The following is a 20878-nucleotide window of genomic DNA, read 5'->3' on the forward strand; positions in this document are numbered from 1 at the left end:
CGACTGAGCCACCCAGGCGCCCCCAGAGGTACATTTTTATGTCCAGTATCTAATTCAATATTATAAAGATGCCTTACTGTCCTTCGATCTTATAAAATTTAATATTCAAGAATGGGTTTGATCTCACTGTTTGTTATTCATAAAAACAGGAAACACAGATAGTTGCAAATAATCCAAACATGTTCTTTATATTATTAGGCATTACAGAGTCACTGAAGCATCCGTGGGTTCAACAATCCTGCTTTCTAACTGGAGGCAATCACCATGGACCAGTAGATACCTATATCCAGTAGACAACGTAAAGTGGAGTGGAAAGTAAACACCTGCTCTTCAGGATTAGCACTCACTAGCCCGGGAGCCCTTCCTAGCAATTCTCTGACCCCTTCCACTCTGCATCTGGACTTTACTCCTCCCTCACTTCAGCCAAGTTTCCTGAAGGTTACCCTTTGTCTCCTTAAACTTTTTACATAAAACTCTCTTCTCCCAACCAGATTCCCTATTAAATCTTCTTGGGCATCTTGTCCAAATGTCATTTACATCTCAGAATGATAGTCTGTATCTTGTCTCTCTTAGATTGAAAGTTCCTCGAGGGCATACACTGTCTTTTATGCCTCTTTGGGATCCCATGTAACCCTACAAAGTATTTTGATAATTAAACACTCAAGTTTACATTAAGTTGATCCTATGGTTATCCAATTTCAACAAATTCATTGGACTGGATCAGAAAAAGGCAGGAGATTTTAATTTACACAATGTGTTGGAGTTGGCTACCTGAAGAGTTGTGTGGATAAAGTCTGCACGGCAGTATCTGCCGTGTCTGTAGCACATGGGAATGATGGCACACGTGCAAATATTTGTGCCCCAAGACTAAATGAGCTTAGCATGAATCCAGTGCAAAAAGTTGCAGCTTCTCATCTAAAGTTTTCAAAAGATTTTGCAGAAGTTGTCTTTGCATGAACTTCTATCGGATCGTATGTGCTCCTGGTCTTGTTCTGCTCCTGTACGGGTCAAATGAATATTTATTTCCTTTAGACCAGTGATGCCATTTTCTGCTCAGGAGTCTGGGAAATGGGCTGAGTGTAGCCCAGAATAAATGCTTACTTTGGGGGTGCAGGTGTTTAGGATTTCATAATACTATCCTTTATTCTTTATAATTATCCCCACTCCTAATCTGTAATGATAGGCCATGTTTAGCCATGAAGAATGTTCAGCCTCCACAGAAGACTGACTCTCCATTGTTTCATATTTTAGTAGTAACAGTCACAACAATGAGAATTTCCTGATTCAGAAAAGGAGAATAAAATTCTCCAATTTTCAAAGAGTAAAAATTAATATTGAATCCCATATCTTCTTACCAAGTGAATCACCCTTCAGCCACTTTGGGTGCTCACCATTGTTTTTATTAATTCCTTGCTTTAGGCTTAGTTTTATAATATTTAATAGCAATTATTGACATTTTTTATGACTTCTCATAAAACTGGAGGCTGAAGCAAGTGGCCTCACTTGCAAAAATTCCAAAAGTAAAATAAACAGTACTTTGCTCATCCCAGTACTTCCTAATCCCACATACACTAAAGGAACCTGAGTGTCACTAAATGTGGAGCTTGGGCCCTCATCTCTCCATCTCACATCTTTCAACGGCACCAACAGTTAAAGCCAATCTTGATAAAAGTTCTTTAATAGTGTTCTCATCTCATCACAAAACACCATACATTACACTGAAAAGCTAAGAAGTCAGCCAAGTTACATTGGCCTTTCATCACTGTCTTAAATCTTGTAAGTTTAGATTTCAGAAGACCAAACAGTTCTCCATTTGGAATTATAAAGCATTATGAAACTAACACCATTACCTAAGAAAGCAAAAGCCAACGTAATAATTGCCTACCTGTGCCAAATGACGCACAGGTGCTTTAATTTCACTCGATTTACTTTCAGGACCTCTCAGCTGCTATTTCTCAGTAGTTGCTGAGAAACACAGTTTTTACTGTATCTACAGAGCATTTAAAAAAGGGTGTAATTTTCCTCCTACAACATGGAGTGTAGAGAAACTAATCAAAATCAGGCTCTTTACTAATGTAAGAGTAATACAAACCAAATTAAACATAGAAAGTTTTATTCTTGGAGAAATAGTCATTTATGAGCTATAGGGAACAAACACATAAAAAGTATAAAAAGTAACTGCAGAAATTTAAAATATTAACAGCACAAACAAATGGGTTAGCCCATATTGTGAAATGGTAAATGGACTGAACAAAATATTATGTTCCATTTTTTCTTATATACCCTCATCAAAGATAATATTGTGCAAATTTTATATGGGCTATTTTATTGTTCCCACTTGTAAAGAAGACTTCTGCACACTTTTCATGCCCTTTTTTTTTCTTTTTGATAGGCATAAAGTTTCATATATACATTTTGTTTATTTCTCTGTCAATAGTTTCTGCAGGTCAGTGTAACAATAAAATGATTTATTTGATCTTTTTAAAAACGTGCTGCTTTTTGACAGAACTTTTAAAGAAAATTTTTATTTCATTTGTTTATGAGAGAGTTGGCACTAGAAATTTAGAAAGATTAAGCACACTTTATTCAATGTACTGACGTGATTTTATTTATCTTCTGGTTCACTGGGGTATGAGCCATTTAATTACTCCATTGAGGTGATCCTGTGGATGGGATGACAAATACCTTTTTAAACAAACATCTCATTATTGCTTATTAGCTTTAAGAGAAGAGTACAAAACTGAAGGCAGAACTAAATTACTTTTTCAACATATACATTAAGAAGTAATTGTACATCATATCCTTTAGAATCTTTCTAGTTTCATGGTCCTGTTGTTATACATATGCAACATATGGTTTCTCTTCTAAAAGAGCTTAACTCTAAGACACACAAATACTTACACATTTCTGTCAGCACCATCCCAAACACGCCATGTCTCTCCCACTAAATGCTTACATCAGGTTAACTTTTACCTGAATTTGAGAATGTTGGTACTTTGTATGCATGTGATGTTAATTTCATAGAAAATTACTTTACATTCTCTGTAGTAGAATGGGGAAGGGGATAGGAGAAGTGGCAAACATCTTTTCCGAAACTGGATTCAAGCTCACCTGCATCTTGAAACTTACCAGTCTTGGGACCTTACTTGTATGAAGTGACCTCAATTTTCTCTGTTGAGGACCTATCAGGTCAATTTGATTTGGAGTCGAATACATTTTGCAAGTGAATATTTTCAAATGTAAATGATTCCATAAAATATAAAGTTATACCAGATATGGAGGGAATTTTTCAGCAGGAGATGAAATACACTTTGATATAACTACCATAACGTTTGTACATTGGTTTCATCTTTTTCAACCTTAACAGAATTTATCTTAATAGCTATGGCTTTTACCTTTCCGAGAAGATTGAGTAATTATTGGGGCTCCTGGGTGGCTCAGTCGGTTGAGCATCCAACTTTGGCTCAGGTCATGATCTCGTGGTTCATGGGTTTGAGCCCCACGTCGGGCTCTGTGCTGACAGATTCTGCTTCAGATTCTGTGTCTCCCTCTCTCCCTGCCCCTACCCCTCTTGCACTCTGTCTCTCTCTCTCTCTCTCAAAAAATAAATAAACATTTAAAAAGTTTTTTTAAAGATTGAGTGATTATTGATAATAAAAATGTTAGAAACTATCACTATTCTATAAAAAATGTAACTTGCTTTAGGTATATTTTGCACATGCATGAGATGCTTTGCCTGTCCCCCTTTTTTTTTACCATTGTTTTAATGCTAGGGATGCTTTGATAGTGTGTTTATGGATGTAAATATTTAAACAAGAATTATATCTGCATTGGAATTTTGTTAGAAAATATTCTTCAGGTATAAATTACTTTCTATAAACATTTTACATGAAGCTTTTCTTTGATTAATCGATTTGTTTTTCATACTCACTTATACACTTTATAGCTTTTGACTTTTTGAATGTGTTTTTGCAGCCATAAATCTATCAAATTAGAATTTCTCCGTTCAAATTTTGTAGTTTTGCTGTGTGCTGTCTTTAATGTCAATTTAAATTTTTTTTGTTTATTTTTACTATTAATTTATTTTTTATTTTTAAAATAAAAAATTTTATTTTATTCTTTGTATTTTTACGATTTTACTATTAATTTGTTAATAGTAAATTAATTCTACTTAATTTTTATTGAGTAAAAATTATTTTTACTATTTATTTATTTTTACTATTACTATTCACTGTGAATCCTTTCATACAACTGAAGATTTCCATATTTATCCAGGATAAACATACTGTAATACTAGTTAATACAATCTACCCATTCTAATATAGACTTTGGAAAAAACTGTTTTCACTGTGACATGAAATATTGGTATGTCTTAGATCGACTCTTTTTAGAGTCAATGAAAGTAACTTAATTTTCCATACACTTATGTTCACTTTGGATATAATGTACAAACTTATCATTTAGACCATTTAGACCAGAATAATTCAAAAGCAAGTTAGAGTTTGCAAATAATGGCAAAGGGCTCCTAATGATACAAATCCTTAGGGAGGGGTTAATGTCTTTGAGTGGGTGTGGACAGAAACAAATAGGACAAACCCTGAGAAAATAATTAAGAGGTAGAATGATAAACAAGTTAAAAATTCTGGGAAAGAAATTAAGAGGGAGAGAGAAAGATAATGATAACTATTATTTGATGATAAGAAATGGTAAATTACATACGCATTTGATTTCTTTAAATGTTTTGTTTTAAGTTTTTATTTATTTATTTTGAGAGAGAGAGAGAGACAGAGACAGAGCACGAGTAGGGAGGGGAAGAAAGAGGGAGAGACAGAATCCTAAGCCAGCTCTGCACTGTCAGCATAGAGCCCAATGTGAGGCTTGAACCCACGAAGCCATGAGATCATGACCTGAGCCAAAACCAAGAGTTGGATGCATAACCAACTGAGCCACCTGGAGCCCCTAAAGAGATTTTTGTTGTTACTTGTTGCTTGCTTTTTAAAGTAAAACATTTCACAGTTGATATGTATACAGGAAAGTTAATAGATGTACATTATTTTGATAAACCATCTCCAAAAAATTTTCTATGATAGTCCTTCCACATGTTTGATAAAAGACTTAAGACTTGCGCTGGGGAAAACATTTTAAAGTTTATCTGCATTTTAAGTTCTGGTCATGATAGAATAATGCCATAAACAACTGTGGAACTGGAAAAACTATGTAAAGCAATTGTTTTCAGGCATTAGACAACAGAAAAACACTGGAAATAATCCTTCAGAGAAGAGAAAGCATGAAGTAAGCTACACATTCACTCTGATTCTCTCCTGGGAAGTCCTATTCCCAAAATGAAGTGGAGGGAAGCAGAGTACAACAAGAAAGCAGCAATCATGAAGAAAGCAGAAATCAGTGTTTGGGGCTGCCAAGGTAACTGGAATTATCTGGGAAGGTACCAGAGAGGAGAAACATGTTCAGAGAAGGAACATCAGAAATCTTCATAGAGAGCCACTAGAGACAGTTTGGGCCAAATACTATTTTATGGTATATATGGAGCAACATTTTACAAGGACTAGAGCATAACAGTTACTGGGTGACTGTGAGTTGAATGATTCTGGAGATAACATGACGCTGGGAAAAACTGGAGTTTCAACTATTCACAGTGGAAAGAACTTGCTGAACATCTTGGGCATTCAGCCGAGAGCCTAGAAGGATATACTTCAGGAAGGTTACACTAACACTGTTCCAATACAACTAAGTAGAGTCTTTTTTTTTTTTTCAATGTTTATTTATTTCTGAGGGGAGGCAGTGCAAAGAGAGAGGGAGACATAGAATCCGAAATAGGCTCCAGGCTCTGAGCTATCAGCACAGAGCCTGACGCAGGACTCCAGCCCACAAACTGTGAGATGATGACCTGAACAGAAGTCAGACACTTAACTGACTGAGCCACCCAGGCACCCCCAACTAAATAGAGTCTTAAACCAAGCCTCAATAGGATCAAGCTGATCCTCTAGTAAACTAACTACCCAGTACTACAAAACTCAATGATCTTTACAGGAAGATAAGAAATCTAGATTCTCAATAGCATGGCATCCACAATTCCCTGCAGACAATAAAAAAATACTAGATGTGTGATGACCCAAGAAAACATAACAATCTAACTATGAAAACACCAGATGAAAGATACAATCTCACAGAGGGTCTCGATTTTGAAATTGGAAAAATAAGGTCTTTAAAAGTTATTATAAATAAATGAAGAGATAAAGATGTACAAATCAAAAGAGTAAAGGGTCAATCATCAAGAAATCATAATGCTCTTTTACATATACCTAGTAACAGAGTTTCAAACTACATGAAGAAAAATTGACAGAATTAAAGGGAAACACTGACAAATCCACAATTATAGTTAGATATCATAAAACTTCTGGCTCACTAACTGATAGAATAAGTAAACTGAAAAATCACAAAGAATATAGAAGAATTTAATGACATTATCAACTAATTTAATCTAAAAATTTTTTAATGTTTATTTTTGAGAGAAAGAGAGAGAGAGAGAGAGAGAGACAGAGCAAGCGGGGGAGAGGCAGAGAGAGAGGGAGACACAGAATGTGAACCAGGCTCCACGCTCTGAGCTGTCAGCACAGAGCCCGCCATGGGGCTCGAACCCATGGACCGAGAGATCATGACCTGAGCCGAGATCAGATGCTCAACCGACAGAGCCACCAAGGTGCCCCTCAACCAATTTAATCTAATTGCCATGTATGGAATACTACACCCAGCACCTTGAAAATACATACTCTGTCAAAGTTGACATGTAATAGTCACCAAGACAGATCATGTACTAGTAGGGCAGAAAAAAAAAAAAAAAAAAAAAAGAAAAAGAAGTCTTAATAAAGGTACTAGAATTGAAATCATGTAGAATGTGCTCTCTAACCAGACTAAAACTAAATTTAAAATTAATTAACCCAAACCTATAATGATGATACCAAACTTTTTTTTAATTAAGCAATACATTTCTAAATAATCCATGGTTTCAAAAAGTAAACACAGAATAATTAGGAAATATTTTGACTTGAATGATAATGAAACCACAAGAGGTTCAAATTTGTGTGATACTGGCTAAAGTAGTAAAGGGAAATATACAGCTCTATATTAGAAGAGAAGAAGACCAAAGGCTATAAAAACAAGACTGAACTTTTATTTGCACTTAGCAAATAAATAAAAGAAAACAGTAAATATAAGAGCAGAAATCAATGAAAGAGAATACAATCAAATGGTAAATGTGATCAACAAAGTCAAAGTTGATTTTTTGAAAAGATTAATAAAATTGATAAACCCGTAACTAGAGTGATCAAAAATAAAAGAGGGAAAACCAAATATTAATATTAGGAATGCAAGAGCATATAACTAGGAAAACTGCAGACAAATAATAGGGTAATATTATTTGAAAAAAATAAGGTAAAATTATTTGAAAACAAACAATAAGGTAATATTACTTGAAATTTACACTGAAAAACTAAACAACTCAGATTAAATGTAAAAATTCCTTTGGAGAAAACACAAATTGCTAAAAGATATAAGTTAGAGAATTTGAATATCCCAATATCTGTGTGAGTTTGTAAATAAAATCCTTTCCTTAAAGAAAAGTCCAGGCCAGTCTAGACTGATGAATTCTACCAGCACATAGGACGAAATACATTTTTTTTTTCTTTTTTTTTTCAAAAAATACAGGAAGAAGGGGAGGGAACACTTTCCAATTCATTTAATGAGGTTAGAATAAGCTTGATACCAAAACCAGGTAAGAACATTACAAATAAAATATTTTACAGACCAATATCTCTCATGAGCATAGACAGAAAAACCTCTAACAAAGTATTAATAATTTAAGTCTAGCATTGTATAATATATATATATATATATATATATATATATATATATCATAACCAGGGCGTGTGGGTGGCTCAGTTGGTTAATCGACCAACTTCAGCTCAAGTTGTGATCTCATGGTTTGTGAGTTAAAGCCCTGAGTAGGGCTCTGTGCTGACAGCTCAGAGCCTGGAGCCTGCTTCACATTCTGCGTCTCCCTCTCTCTGTCTACCCTTCCCCTGCTCATGCTCTGTCTCTCTCTCTCAAAAATAAACAAACATTAAAAAAAATTTTTTTAAATATATCATAACCAAGTAAAGTTTCTCAAAGGAAAGCAAGGCTGGTTCAACACTAGAAAACTAACTAATATAAACATTTTTACTAAAGAAAAATTATATAATCATCTTAATAGGTACAGAAAAAGGATTTGAAAAATATTCAACACTGATTCACGATAAAAAAAAATTTTAGCACATTATATTCGATGGGAAAAGACTAAATGCTTTTGCCTTAGGATTGGAAACAAGAAAGGAAGTCCATTCTCACCACACCTATTCAACATTTTTGTTGAGGTCCCGACCAATATATCAATGAAAAAAAAAAAAAAAGAAAGAAAGAAAAAAGAAAACATAAATATTGGAAAGAAGAAGCTAAAATTCTCTCAATTTATATATGATACAATTGCTAATATAGAAAATACCAAGGAATCTATATAATGACTAGAACTATTAAGTGAATTTATCAAGGTTACAGGATACCAATACAGGTCAAATACAAAACTAAGTTATTTTTCTACGTTTTAGCAATGAATAATTAGGAAATAAAATTTATTTATTTTTGAGACAGAGAGAGACAGAGCATGAACGGGGGAGGGGCAGAGAGAGAGGGAGACACAGAATCTGAAACAGGCTCCAGGCTCTGAGCTGTCAGCACAGAGCCCCATGCGGGGCTTGAACTCACGGACCGCGAGATCATGACCTGAGCCGAAGTTGGCCGCTTAACCGACTGAGCCACCCAGGCGCCCCTAGAAAATAAAATTTAAAACCACCCTATACACAATAACAAAAAATTAAAATATAAAAATATACTTAGGAATAAATTTAAGTCATTGAATACCTGATGTAATAAAGAGATAAATACCATACCTATGAATTGGAAAACTCAGTATTATTAAGATGCTATTGTTTCCTAAATTCATTTGTAAATTTAGTGCAGCCTCAATCAACCCCAGCAGGCATTTTTTAAGTTTGTTTTGTGTTTAGAAACTGGTAAGTTCATTCTAAAATGTACTGGGGGGGCGCCTGGGTGGCGCAGTCGGTTAAGCGTCCGACTTCAGCCAGGTCACGATCTCGCGGTCCGGGAGTTCGAGCCCCGCGTCAGGCTCTGGGCGGATGGCTCGGAGCCTGGAGCCTGTTTCGATTCTGTGTCTCCCTCTCTCTCTCTGCCCCTCCCCCGTTCATGCTCTGTCTCTCTCTGTCCCAAAAATAAATAAAAACGTTGAAAAAAAAATTTAAAAAAATAAAATGTACTGGAAATGCAAAATATCTAGAAAAACCAATTTTAAAAAAAAGAAGAACAAGACTGGAGAATTTACACTACTTGATTTCAAGAAATACCATAAATTTATAGTAATCAAACTATTGTAGTATTGGTGTAAGGACAGACAAATTGACAAAGGAAAAGCAGACAAATTCTAGAAATAAACTAAGATTTATATAGTCAATTGATTTTTGACAAAGGCACTGAAAGTATTCAACGAGGGAAATAAAATCTTTCAATAAATGATGCTGGAACAAATAGGAATCTATATGAAAAAAATTAACAAGATTTTATCCCACACAAAAATTAAACTTTAAATCATAAACCTAAAAGCAAAGCTAAAACATTAATACATCTAGGAAAATGACAGGAGAACTTCTGTGCCAATGTGAGTTAGGCAAATACTTTTTATGACACAGAAAGCACGAACTGTGAAAAAATGATAAACTGATTTCATTCAAATTAAAAACATCTACTCATCAGAGACACTACTAAAAATATTAATAAACAAGTCACAGACCAGGAGAACATATTTGCAAAATATATATTAGACAAAAGACTTTCTTCCAGAATATATAAAGAAGTGCTACAAATGACACAATAAGACAACTTAATTTGAAAAAAAATAGCAAAAGATCAAAGAGATATTTCACAAAGGAAAAATCTACAAATGGCCAGTAAGATATGAAAGGTGCTTACCATCATTAATCACCAGGGTAATTAAGATTAAAACCAAATGCAATACCACTACGCACATACTAGGGTGGCTCAACTGAACACAATGACAATACCAAATGCTGGTGGGGATGAAAACAACCAGAACTCTCACACACTGCTAGTAGGAGGGTAAAATGTTAAACTTTGGAGAATAATAGTGAGGTTTCTTATCAGTTAATTAAATACCCACCTATGTCCCAAAGATTCCCTAGATATTTACCCTAGATTAAGGCAAATGTATGCCCACAACAATATGTACAAGAGTGTTAATAGTTAATTTATTCTTAAATTGTTATGCAGTTAATATTTGTAATTCATATTATTTATTCACAATGAGTCCCAAATGGAAACAATCCAAATGTATGTCAAAAGGAAAATGAATAAACAAATTGTGGTTATCTTTAGGCAACAGAACACTGTTTAGCAACACAAAGGAACTGCTGATGTATGCAGCAACATGGATGAATCTCCAAAACATTATGCTGAACAAGAAAAACCAGACAAAATTACATACATTTACTATATAATTTCATTTATATGAAAATATAGAATAGGCAAACTACTCTATGGTTTTAGATTTGGAAATGATAGTTTCCCGTGGGAAAGGGGATTGACTGGAAAGGGACATGAAGGAACTTTCTGGGATGAAGGAAAACTTCTGTACCTCGAAAATGGTGTGGATTAGAGTTATGTCAATTTGTCAAAACTCTTCAAACTGTACACTTTAGGTCTGGGCATTTCACTATATGCAAATTTTATATCAATAATTTTTTTTTTAAAGGAAAATACATCTACCCGTGGTTTACTCTCAGAACACAATTCTTTCTGAAAAACTAACATTGTTGGAGCTCCTGGGGGGCTCAATCATCTAAGCGTCCGACTTCAGCTCAGGTCATGATCTCGGGGTTTATGAGGTTGAGCCCCACATCAGGCTCTGTGCTCAGAGCTCAGAGCCTGGAGCCTACTTTGGACTCTGTGTCTTCCTTTCTCTCTGCCCCTCCTACTCTCTCAATCTCTCTCTCTCTCAAAAACAAATAAAACATTTTTTTAAAAAAATTTAAAAACTAACAATGTCATTGAACACTCAGACAAGGTGTTTTTTTCATTTCTGTCAAGGTTTTTGGTTTTGCATTAATACCTGGTCTTGACCATATTTTATACAATTATGAAATATATTTGAAACATTACTAATTTTTCTCTGTATTATTAGACTTTTGTCTCACTTTTTAAACCACTTGATAAACAATAAACCATTCTTGTTGAGCATCTGGTCAGTAATAATGGGGTTGTTTTTAGTGGGGATTAGTCCCTTTCCTGAGGCACTAACTCCTTCCTGTATATCATGCAGCTTAGTAATAAACTGTCATTTAAACACAACTTCTTATATCCTTGAACTTGGACAACTCTTTTCATTGCTGCATTGTGGTCTGCTCTGTGCCCGCAATCTGAACTAGCATCTCTTTGTTGTATTTCTCATTTATTCAATACCTATTTATCACACAGTTACCATGTGTCAGGTGGTGGGTGACTGTATGCAAGGCAGTAAGCATTTAATGCTTTAAAAAATAAGCAAATAAATTCCCGTTCCTTTTTGAGCTTACAGTCTGGAGTATTGTTTTCAGACTGTAGTCAAGTAATCACACAGGTACATGTACAATTAGAACTATGAATCAGTCCAACTTAAGCACTGGGAAGAAAAGTGGTACATGACAATATTTAAGCAGATCTCACAGCACAAGTGGATTCTGCCTAAGAAGATATATTTTGAACTGACGTTAAGAGGATCTGTAAGATCTAACGAGGGAACACAACTGACATGGTGGATGGAATGGGTTTCAGGCAGATGCAGTGGCATGTTCAAAGGCGTTAAAGCAGGAGAGAGCATGGCACTGTACGAGAGACAAAGAAGGCCAGGATAGCTGGAGTACAGAGAGTACAGGACAAGATAAAATTAGAGAGGCAGGCATGCTAAATATTTTAGCCATTGTTCCTAAAATGTTCCAGGCCACCAAAGGGTTTTAAGAATGAGTTGGAGAGAAGAAATAGTTTTGTTTTGTTTTGTTTTGTTTAACAGTTTTGGGTTTTGAAAATATCACTGTAGGGGCACCTGCGTGGCTCAGTAAGTTAAGCGTCTGACTGTGGCTCAGGTCATGATCTCCAGGTTTATGAGTTCAAGCCCCACATTGGGCTTTGTGCTGACAGCTCAGAGCCTGGAGCCTGCTTCAGATTCTGTGTCTTCCTCTCTCTCTGCCCCTCCCTGACTTGTGCATGCTCTCTCTCTCTTTCTCTCTCTCTCAAAAAAAAAAAAAAAAAAAAAAAAAAAAAAGAAAAGGAAAGGAAATATCACTATAGAGGTCACAATTTATCAAGGTTGTTTCACAAACAACCCATTAAGCCCATTAAGCCTTTGCTCTCAAGTTGAGGTGTTTCTCTCCCTTTTGAACAGTATAACCAGGGGCGCGTGGGTGGCGCAGTCGGTTAAGCGTCCGACTTCAGCCAGGTCACGATCTCGCGGTCCGTGAGTTCGAGCCCCGCGTCAGGCTCTGGGCTGATGGCTCAGAGCCTGGAGCCTGTTTCCGATTCTGTGTCTCCCTCTCTCTCTGCCCCTCCCCCGTTCATGCTCTGTCTCTCTCTGTCCCAAAAAAAATAAATAAACTTTGAAAAAAAAATTAAAAGAAAAAAAAAAAAGAACAGCATAACCGTTTATTGTATCCCTTGTAGAATCCTTGCAATAATCTTGTCTTGTACTATTGCCCAGTTGTTTAATCATCGCTAAAATGGAAATTTTATCTGAGGGTCTGGAAATTTTTATTTCACCTTAGAATACTCTGCTGTACCTAAAAGTATAGTAGGGGTCCAATGTATTTTTGTGAAATCTAAGAAAAACAGTAAGGGAAAAGGTACTGATTTATTCTCATCCAATGACCAAACAAGATGAGCCTGAGCATGCCCATACTTGGGGTAATCAGTATTGCAGGGCAAACGGAAAATACAACATTGCAGTCGATTGTCTCTTGGGAATCTGTTGGATTCTCAATAGGCCCACATAGTCAGTAGGACCTTGGGGCTGTCTTCTCATCTGGTTGGACTTCGGAGGTCTGGGAATTTAATTTCTGGTACATCCGTAATATAACACTATATGTTAACTAACTGGAATTAAAGTAAAAACTTAAAAAGCCCCCCCCCCCCAAATTCCTGGTACATCCAAAAGGAATCACACTCTGGGGAGCTGGCTCACAATAACCAAATGGAAAAGCAAGTGGCATTAAAAAAAGAAACAAAACGGATGCTACTCATTTTTCAGAGGACAATACAATTATAACTTGTGTTCCTTGATTAGTAAATTGTTTCCCTATAGGTAGGGTATACTTAGGAAGCCAAATTATATGCAGAAAAAGCAAGGAATCAGAGCAAACTAAGTTAATGGTTTCCTCTTGGGCAGTTATCAAGCTATCCCACTGGTATGTAGCAAGGGCTATGTAATCACATTTGTTGACCAAGGCAAGCGTTACCTGCTCAATGCTAAGGGACTCTGAAAGGGGCATGATATTCTTTTGCATGATAGTCTTTTTCTTCAATGTGTTAAAACTTTCAATTAGGCTCTGGGTAAGTCTTAACTGGGAAGTATGTATACATAACATTTAAAACCATGCCTAATAATTATCTGATTCATTTAGAGTAACTTCTTGAATATCTCTTCTCTGATCCAGTATGAACCGATTTAATAATTTAGCTGTGAGGGGCACCTGGGTGGCTCCGACAGTTAAGCATCCGACTTTGGCTCAGGTCATGATCTTGTGCTTTGTGAGTTTGAGACCCGCTTTGGGCTCTATGCTGACAGCTCAGAGCCTGGAGCCTGCTTTGGATTCTGTGTCTCCCCGTCTCTCAGCCCCTCCCCTGTTCATGCTCTGTCTTTCTCTGTCTCTCAATAAAAAATAAATGTCAAAAATAATTAAAAAATAATTTGGCTGTGAGAGGCAATTTTATTTCTCTACTTCCATGTTGCTGGGAAAGGAGAAGGTCCCTGACCATTCCTCATTGAGAGCAAGCATGACATTTTGACTAAGTATAGCATCTTTACAGCAATCACCCAAGCAATATTTCCTAAACAGTGCAAGCTCAAAAGAGGTAAGAACTCGAGAGTGCCTAAATTACTTCAAACTTTATTAGGAAGTGGGAACATAAGATTGCAAGAACCTATACTTTTAAGCTTCAGCTTTATGAAGGTCAAACTCTTATACTTTACAAAATATCTGGCATTGGTAATAAAAGCACCAGCACATCAAATTTGTCATTATATATTTTGAGGCTATTTTATTAGGTACGATATAAGTTTAAGATTGCTGGATGTACCTGGAGAATATTATAATATTGTTATCTTCAGTAATGCATTTTGAGTTAAAGCTTACCTAGCCTGATCCTAACATATACATGCTTATTTGTCTTTCCTTGTACTTTCTCTTTTTTTTTAATTTTTTCCTTGTACTTTCAACTTGCCCTTATGTTTTAGAAATTTTTCTTTTCTTTTTTTTAATGTTCGTTTATTTATTTTGAGAGAGAGAGAGAACAGGGAAGGGGCAGAGAGGGAGAGGAGAGAGAGAATCCCAAGCAGGCTCGACACTCAGCATGGAGCCCAACATGGGACTTGATACCATGACCATGAGGTCATGACCTGAGCCCAAATCAAGAGTCAGATGCTTAACCGATTGAGCCACCCAGGAGTCCCATAGACATTTTTCTTTTAAATGGCAAATAGCTATGCTTTTTTTAGTTTAATCATATAATCTCAGTCTCAAAGTATGATTTTCAAACTGTTATCTGAGCCTCTGAGGATCCCCCAAAACTTTTGGTAGTAGTGGGTGTCTTAGTCTGGGCTACTATAATGAAAATGTAATTGACTGGGTAGCTTAAACAACAAACATTTATTTCCCACAGTTTTGGAGCTGTGAAGTCCAAGATCAAGGCACGAACAGATTTGGTATCTGGTGAGAGACTACCACCTCCTGGTTCAGAGACAAATGTCTTCTTCCGGTGTCCCCACATGGAAGAGAGATGTCTGGAGTCTCTTTATAAGGGCACTAATCCCATTCATGTGGGTGCCATCCTCATGATCTAATCACTTCCCAAAGGTTATCAAATTATTAAACTTCCTAATATTATCAAATTGGGGATTAGGATTTCAACATATAAATTTGGGGAGAACACATTCAGTCCGCAACTGAGGGGTATGTAAAATCAAAACTCTTTAGTATTTTTCCCAGCTTTATTAGATATAATTGACATATAGCATTGTAGAAGCTTAAGGTTTACAATGTGATGATTTGATACATGTATGTATTGCAAAATGTTTACCACAAAAATAAGGTTAGTTAACACATCTTTCACCTCACATAATTACCATTTTGTTATCGTTGTTGTTATTGTTATGGTGAGAATACATAAAAACTAGTCTTTTAGCAATTTTCAAATATATGATACAATATTGTCAGCTATAGTCACCAGATGTACATTAGATCCCCAGAACTTATTCATCTTATAACTGGAAGTTTGTACCTTTGAGCAACATCTCTTCATTTCCCCCAATTGCCAGGTATTGGCAGCCACTGTTAATTCTCTGCTCGTGTGAGTTCATTTTTTTTTTTTTTTTGGATTCCACATATAAGTAATATATAGTATTTATCTTTCTCTCTGTGACTTATTTCACCTAGCATAATGCCCTCAATTTCATCCATCCTGTCACAAAGGTCAGGATTTCTTTGGGGTTTTTTCATGGCTGAGTAGTAATCCATTGTATATATGTAACATAGTGTGTGTATATTGTCTGTATGTATATACACTCACTACATTTTCTTTATTCACTTGTCCATTGATAGACATTTAGGATGTTTCTTTCTATGTCTTGACTACTGTAAATAATGCTGTGATAAACATGGGAGCACAGATATTTCTACAATATAGTGCACTTCCATTTCCTTCAGATAAATGCCCAGAAGTGGAATTGCTGGATGATATGGTAGTTCTATTTTTGTTTTCAAAAGTTTATTTACTTATTTTGACAGAGAGAGAGAAAGAGAGAGACAGCACAAACGGGAGAGGGGCAGAAAGAAGGAGAGACAGAATCCCAAGCAGTCTCTGTGCCATCACCATCAGCACAGAACCTGACATGGGGCTGTGAGATCATTACCTGAGCTGAGATCAAGAGTTGGATGCTTAACCAACTGAGCCACCCAGTAGTTCTATTTGTAATTTTTCCAGAAATATCTATAGTGGAAATTCTCCATAGTGGCTATACCAATTTACATTTCCACCAACAGCACACAAGTGTTCCCTTTTCTCCACATCCTTGTCAGCATTTGATATCTCTTGTCTTTTTGATAATAGCAATTATAACAGGTGTGAGGTGATATGTCATTGTGGGTCTGATTTGCATTTATCTGAAGATTAGTGATGAATATTTTTTCAGGTGCTTGTTGGCTATTTGTATGCCTTCTTTGGATAAAAGGGAAAATTCAAATCCTTTGTCCACTTTTAAATCAGACTGTTTGTTTTTGTTTTTGTTTTGCTATTGTGTGAGTTCCTCATGTATTATGGATATTAAGTGTTTACCAGATATATGGTTTCCAAATGTTTTTTTATGAAATCTTTATTGGTTAATATTTCAGGCTACCAAATCCATCAATTGTCAAATTATCCTCAAAAAAATTATGTTCAATCTTCTGGCTTTATTTTTGGAAACCATTCATACTATGTAATTGGCAGATAAGAAATAGAGATATAATTCTATTTGTTCACCTCTTAAAGATATGTTCAACTGTTTGATTAATTTTTTTATAGATACTTATAGAAGTAGATTGGAAATTATGTCATGACAAAAGTTTGGTGTGACAAAAGTTTAGTGACATGTTGCAGTACTTCTCATAGTGTGTTTGGTAGAACAATTTATAAAATAAACTCATATTTTAATTCTGAAAATAAGTGTTTTAAGATGAAGTTAGTGAAGTATTATATTAAATTAGATTAAGTAGCTTTCCTTTTTTAAAGCTTATTTATTTTGAGAGAGAGAGAGAGAGTGTGTGTGTGCACACGCGCAAAGGTGGGGGAAGGACAAAGAGAAGGAGAGAGAGAATCTCAAGCAGACTCCAGGCCATCAGCGCAAAGGCCAATGTGGGGCTTGACTCAAACTGAGATCATGACCTGAGCCGAGATCAAGAGTCAGATGCTTAACTGACTGAGCCAACCAGGAGCCCCTAAATAGATTTCTTAATTGCAAGACATATGTAATGTACATGATGAATCTCTGAGAAAGTATTTCTCAGACTAATTTTCTTGGAGCATCACATGGTTCTAAACATTTAGAGACATGCACCACACTGGAAACCCTGACTTCCATGTTTAAAGTTCAAATTTCCAATTTTTTTCATCAAATTATATATATCAGGCCATTATCATATTTTAGATCATGACATATAAATGATTTGTTAGTTTATAGAATTAATAAAGTATTGCTAGCTACAATATTAAGATATCTTAAACAAAGCTAAAGTTTGATTTCTTTCTCATTTTTAATATCACAATCTGATACATATTTTTATATAAAAATAATCATAATAAAATTAAAATTGGAATACTTATATATTTTGGTATGTAAGATTAAAAGAGTTTGCAAAAGGAATTAGAGATCTCAATACAAAAAGGAAAACACATTTAAGAAATAAGTTTTCCATAGCAACCGAGTCATATTTACCCCATAGTGATTGTACCAAAATAACTTATCTGAAAGCCCTGGACACTTTGAATTAATGGAAAAATTGAAGAGAACATTAAAGTCTCATTACCCTAGATAGTGATTCATGAATTAGATTTAATAGCCTAAGTATTCTCCCATCTGCTGAGAAATATATCTATAGAGGTTTAACATTAATTTTAATAGTTCTAGTTTTAAATGTAGTTTTTCACAAACAGAACTTATTAAAAGAATTTGCAGCACTTCTGTGGAAAAATCCCTAAAGTTTCATATGATTGAAATCTGCACAGAAATACAAAAACAAAGAGACCATTAAAATAGATGTAAATGTCAAAGGAATGAAAATGACTTCATAAGAAACCACACAGTTCATTGTCTATTAAAGGACTGATTTTCCTGTTTGTAGATTATGGTAATTTCTAGATTTTTCTTCTGATTTTTTTCTAGTCGTATCCCTGTTTATTAACAACTGGATCAAAATGTGGACAAAACTGAAAAATTTTAAAATCACAAAATATTTTAATAGAAATGGTCCTCAGAGGGTATCTAAAACTATTCAATTTACAAATGAAGAAATTGATGGCAGATAAGGTAAAATATTTACCCAAGGTTACAGTGACAGTGATTTTATCCCCTATTTAAGCATTTCAATTCCATGACATAGAGCAATTGTTTATTGTTATCATAATGTTGAGGTTTCCAGTGACAGGTAAATAGGTGGATAGATAGATGATAGATAGATAGATAGATAGATAGATAGATAGACAGACGACTAATCCCTCCCCCAAAATATTTCAGTGTGTGTGTGCACATATGAGTGTGTATACCACTGACCCTCCAAAATTTTAAATCTAAATAAGACTCTGAGTATCAGGCATTGTACTATATGACCAACTAGTTATTCTCCCTAAAACAAATTAAGTTTTCTCTCTTTTTATCCACCTTCATCCATCTCTATTCTTTCAATCTCCTACTTTCTGAATTGTTCGAATTTAGTAAATTCCATTCTCATAAATGAATAAAACTCAAAATAAAATGACCTTGTAAGAAATCTCATTTTAATGTCATTGCAACCAGACAATACTAAAGAATCACAACATTGTTCTAAAAAAAATTCTGTATTTGCAAAATATATGACTGCCATTGGTCACATTCCTTTAAGAAGAAAGACAGCACTTACACTAAGAGTATCACAGATGTTTCAGGTTTTTGGATGGTTTTTGTTCTAAATCTTGTTCTAAATTTTTGTTCTAAAATCTTGCCTCTCTCTTAGGGCTATCACGAAAACTAAATGAGATAATGGAACCAGAGCACTTAGCTAAGAGCCTGGGGCATAGTAGATAGTCAAAATAAATATTGCTTTACTTAACTCTCTGCTTTGTAATTGTATAATTATTTTAATTCCATAAAAATAGAAAAAAATGTGTTTGGTTGAAATGTAATAAAAGTATAAAAATAGAAAAATATATAACCCACTTGAAATTACTTTCTCCAAGCTACTCAGGAATTCAAAATGAATTGAAACATAAACACAAAAGAAAAAGAAACAAAGAAATGTCCCATCTTATTTGCGCTTCCTTGGAAGAAATAAGACAGGTTATGCTAAGGCTCCAGTTGGTCATTGAAAGCTCAGGCCACCTGTCTATCTTCTTTAGTACTAGAAAGTAGTCTGAGGGAGCATTAGACATTCAGAGATTGCCCAGATTCGGTCAGTTTTCATAGCTCTATTTTAAATCAGGCACTTAATATACATACATTATTGAGCACCTGTTTGTACTACCCCTGGGATAATTGTTAGTGGATATAAGAAACTAATAAAAATTGTCTTTGCCCTCAGAAAACTGGCAAAACTATTGCTCCTATTTAGCTCAGTGTAATAAATAAAGTATGAGGGAAATGAATGGTATTGAAGCATAACACATGGAGACCTCAGCCTGCTTGGAGATAGGAGAAATTAGGTCTGAGCTTAATCTTACTCTATTCTAAATAGGAATTAGCCAATTCAAAGGTTGACTGAAAGAAGAACATTCCATCCGTGGACAGGCAGAGACAAGATATCATGTGTTGTGAACTGGATGAGAAAATGTGACTAGTGCAAGTTTATGGGACATATGAGAACTTCAGGCTATTATTGTGCAGACTTATTTATTTTCCTTAACTTTCAATGACACTTCTTGGTTTTGTTTTAATGTTTATTTATTTATTTTGAGAGAGAGAGAGAGAGAGGGCACACATGGATGGGGCGAGGGGCAGAGGGGCAAAGGTGGGGGGGGACAGAGAGAGAGAGAGAATCCCAAGCAGGCTCCACACTCAGTTCAGAGCCCAATCATGACTTTAGCTGAAGTCAAGAGTTGGACGCTCAACTGACTTAGCCACTCAGACACCCCAGTGACACTTCTTTGTGATGAGAGTGAGAGATATTCAAAGAAGAAACTTGCCACATGCAAATTAAAACAAAAAAGCAACTGAATAACTACAAATACAGATAATTAAATAAACAAAGAAAGTGAGGTGACAGAAAAGGTGGTCAGGACAGGCTTCATAAGGCAAGAAGGATAAAAGAAGACACACGCATGAAGCCACGGAAATAAGAAAGATGTAAAGGTATTGGAACCAATGGAAAGAGGCTTTTAGGTAAATAAAACAAAATCAGAGGACTGACACTACTTGACTTCAAGACTCTGTGAAGTTACACTTTAGGATATTGGAAATAAATAAATAAATAAATAAATAAATAAATGGAAGCAGAGAACAAAGAAAGGGATGGAAGGGAGACCCCAGAAATAGACTTACCTAAACACAGCCAAATTGACCTTTGAGAAAGGAGCAACAGCAATAAGGCAACATAATGGAGCACAAACATTGTTTAAACACATGGTACCGGAATACTGGACATCCATATGCAAAAAAATGAATCTAAACACAGATCATACACCCTTCACAAAACAGAACTCAAAATGGATCATAGACCTAAATGTAAACTGCAAAACTATAAAACTCCTAGAAGATATTATAGGAGAA

Source organism: Lynx canadensis, chromosome B1, assembly GCF_007474595.2.
Source record: "Lynx canadensis isolate LIC74 chromosome B1, mLynCan4.pri.v2, whole genome shotgun sequence".
Classification (NCBI taxonomy): Eukaryota; Metazoa; Chordata; class Mammalia; order Carnivora; family Felidae; genus Lynx; species Lynx canadensis.